General features: G+C 35.1%; 1 long non-coding RNA gene across 2 annotated transcripts; it reads left to right on the forward strand.

The window, feature by feature from the left end:
* Positions 1 to 509: 509 nt before the first annotated feature.
* LOC145140847 (uncharacterized) lies at positions 510 to 2431 on the forward strand. Of its 2 annotated transcripts, none has more exons than XR_013722309.1 (7): positions 510 to 905; positions 976 to 1427; positions 1504 to 1576; positions 1656 to 1703; positions 1811 to 1897; positions 2053 to 2149; positions 2340 to 2431. It is a non-coding gene; the product is annotated as an uncharacterized LOC145140847 (long non-coding RNA). The 2 variants fall into 2 exon arrangements; XR_013722308.1 differs by having other exon boundaries at positions 2053 to 2261; positions 2340 to 2427.
* Positions 2432 to 4086: the final 1655 nt, after the last annotated feature.

Below are 4086 nucleotides of genomic sequence, written 5' to 3' on the forward strand. Positions count from 1 at the left end.
CACATCTATATATAGAAAAATGTTTTTTTTTTAATAAATAGGTGAGGTAGCCTAGTTTCAGTCTTCTGTCAAATATACTGAATGTGCTTCATTTTATTCAAATATGTTCTAGCTTATATGGTTGGGCAGTTACTTCATTATATATATATATATATATATATATATATATATATATATATATATATATATATATAGGGCTAGGGTTATAATGTGGATGGACAACTATTATGTGGACGTGTGGACAGTGCTATTCTATGAGAATTACTAAGAGAATAGGTTTTTAGTAATTTAACTACGTTCAATCTTATACAACTATCGTTATTTTCATGCATTCTCACTAATTCTTATTCATTCTTATATATATATATATATATATATATATATATATATATATATATATATATATATTAAAGATGACCATCTTTAGGAATAGTGTCGGTTTGCCGGTTATTTTATCCCCACACTTGTAGGTAATCGATCCTTCCAGTTTCTTCCTTCCACCGTTCCTTATCCAAACCTTCTGTTCTTTTTCCTCTGCTTCCCGATCCTTCCACTGTCTTTCCTTTACCCTCTGTGAGGGTTTCTCTTTAGAACCGATTGAGCACCGCCATCACGTACTAACCAGGGCACTGTTCCTCCGATAGGTTTTCTATTCTGATTTCCAGCCTTCTATTCTTTGGCTCCACTCGTTTCTTTTGTTTTGATCGGCCAATAGGGAAGACGAACACAAGACAGAAGTAAGGGAAATGAGAAATCGGGGGTAAACCACAGTCGGTATGTGAATTCAACACTTCCACCATCGATATATGAAATCGACACATCGAAAGAGTGATAGATCGTCGGACTAGTCACCATCACATAATGTTTGCATAGCTTCATCACTTCAACCTCGCTTCACCCACTCTGTAAGTCGATAAGAATTTGTTCGGTGTCTATGACCCTTCTCGCATAATCCTTTTCTTTTGGTCTTTGTAGATGAGTATCAGACACCTTATCTCCATCGACACCTCCTTCCACTTTCTCCACTCCGACTGTTTGCCGTTTGCTGTGAATTGGGTTACTCAGTTTGCTTTCTTATTAGGGTTTTTAATTTTAAATTTATGTTCGTAGATTGTTTTTGTTTCTTCACTTTTTGGTTATTGTAGATCTATGTTCGCACGCTTTTAGCCTCGATCTGTGTAATGTATGTTGAATATTGTTTTTTTTTTGTTGATTTTTTAGTAGGGGTTTGTTCAGGGAATTTTTTTAAGAAGACGGTTGCTGATTCGAATGCCCCTGTAGAAGATAAGGTGCTTGATGCCCTATTACTTAAAAGCAGCGGATGCTCATGCCGGAAGGGTTTACCCATTTGGCCTTGGTGATTGATTATATTCAGTTTGCTAATCACACTGCTTTATAACTTGCAAAACATGCAAGAAATCTGCAAAGTATGGATTTTATCTTGGTGTACGAATATGACAAATGAATACATGATATAAAGCTAAGGTGAGGTTCTTTTTGCAGATTACGAATGTGTTTTTGGATGGAGATTGTGTAAATAAATGAAATAAAGCTTACTGAAGCCATCTTCAACAAGGTAATTGAAGACATCTTTTATGTTCTCCTTGTGATTATTGTTATTGATTGATTAATTATGTTGTGTGTGTGTGATTTAGATAATGGCCCTGTGTTTCTGGTGACATATAGCACGTTGAGATCTGCCGGTTCGTTACTGCCATATCAAGATAAAAATTGAATTAAAATTCTGTTACTATTATACATGTTGTCCTGATGTTGATTCTTAACTTCAAATGCTAACCATTTATGACAGATGCAACATGGTTACATGGAGCATAATTCCCAAGCTCAGATCTGTGTTACAACTGGTCTTATGAAAAAGACTAAATAAGATATTTTGGTAATTCTTTAATGCTTATTAAGATTTATGTTACTTGATGCACGTTTCGTTTATTGATCTTTTATTTATTAAGGTTGTTTCTTTACCCTTTGGAGTTTCTGTTTATATCTTAGTTGTCTGATGTGATTGCTTTATCTACATATGGAATGCATCAGGTATTTATCTGTGAACAGAAGCTTTATTCGAAAGCGCAATTAAAACAACATATAAACACAGGCGACTCTGAAGTTGATGGAACTGAAAATGAAAGAGGTTGGTTTCAGGGACATCCTTTATGTGAATTTTGCAGGTCACCATTTTATGGGGACAATGAGCTTTACACACATATGTCTATCGAACATTACACCTGTCATATATGCCAAATGTAAATTTTTTTATCCATCCTCTCTGTTGACTGATGCAAGTTATTTACACCTTTTCTTTTTCTTTTGAATATATGCAGACAAAATCCTGGTCAATATGAGTATTACAAGAATTATGATGACTTGTAGGCGAGTCGTTTTTCAGATCATAATGTCTCTATTTTTGAACAGCCAGTGAATGCAATTCGTTGATATATTATTGTTGACATTGGTTTCTGTAGGCCAACTTGGTTGGATGGGAGCCTATACCTCCATGTGCACTTGTGCTTACTGGTAATAATATAAAGGCTCATAAGAGAATAATTTTTTGACATAATCACAAATATTGGTTATGGTGTTCTTTTCATGTTAATCCAAATGTTATAAAAAGAAGTTTTTTTTTTGTTTTTTTTGCATGCTTTGGTGGTGTAGGCGACATGCGGTCGTGTCTCCGATGCCGGTGATAGCGGTGTCTGGGAATCAGGGATATTTTTTCCTGACGGATTCTTTATCCACTCAAATCAGGTAGTTTCAGATCAATCGGTTTTAGATCAGCCTCATCGGGTGTATTAACAAAGTTTTGGAATCGATTGCTACAGATTGGAGAACATCGACAGGAAACCACACCTACGTTTGCCTTCTCCGTTGAATTCTGCTTTGCCGGCGCAATTGGTTTGCTAGATTCAAAGACCAGTACGTTCCTGTCACTCTTCTATTCTTTGTAAACACTCTATTTCCTTCGTATGGTAATTATCTGTAACATATATATTTTATATGTTACATACTGTTTTTATAGTTACAGAACTATTTACCAAAATGTATCTGAAAACTGCCCCTACATACTATTTTTATAGTTACAAATTTTTGATTCTAACATTTTTGGATCAAACTGCCCCTGCATACTGTTTCTATAGTTAGAAATTTTTTATTCTAACATTTTTGGACCAAACTGCCCCTGCATACTTTTTCTATACCTAAAAAAAATTTGATTTTAAGTTTTTTGGACCAAACTGCCCCTGTATACTGTTTTTAAACTTAAAAAAAAATCATTTTAACAATTTTGGACCAAACTGCCCCTGCATACTATTTTATAGGTATTTTTTTTATTTTAACAGTTTTGGACTGAAATGCCCCTGCGTAATGTTTCTATACATAAAAAAATTTGAATTTAACAATTTTGGATGAAACTGCCCTTACATACTGTTTTTATAGTTAATCTTTTATTTTTTTTATTTTAACAGTTCTGGACAAAACTATCCCTACATACTGTTAATTTGGTTAGGACCAAAAAAAAGTACACAAATCCGGACCCCGCTTCGCTGTTCCTCGGTTACAACACTCCGCTTCGTTCCGGTTTTGCATCAGCTGGCTGGGTCTAATTTCATTTCATTCTTATGTAGGTTTCGACGAATTTGAAAGGGGTTTCAAGGTCGGCTTCCGAATTCCAGGTATCTCACCTCTAATTTCAGATTTCAACTAGCTTAGACTTTGATTTTATTGTAACTTCCCTCCAGATTTCATCACTGTTTGTGTTGTGTTTTTGGTTTCACCCAACTTTTGAACAGGGAATCCACCATCTGTGGATGTCGCCGATTGGGATATCGAGTTCGCTGCTAATGCAACCCTCGATTTTCCGTCAGGGTGGCGGGAGGAGTAACGATTGAACTCCTCCCAAACCTTCGGTGTCTGTTCATCGCCTTCAATGAAGTCGCCGACAACGTGAAGCGAAATTCACCAAAAAATATTATTTTAATGTGTTTTATTGGATTTATGGGTAAAATAAAAAATATAGATGGTTTGATTCAAAAAATGACGGATTTGATAATTGATCATTTGTGTGTTTTTTTT

The sequence above is a fragment of the Lactuca virosa genome, chromosome 9, assembly GCF_052849685.1.
Source record: "Lactuca virosa cultivar CGN04683 chromosome 9, Lactuca_virosa_CGN04683_v6, whole genome shotgun sequence".
In the NCBI taxonomy this organism is placed as follows: domain Eukaryota; kingdom Viridiplantae; phylum Streptophyta; class Magnoliopsida; order Asterales; family Asteraceae; genus Lactuca; species Lactuca virosa.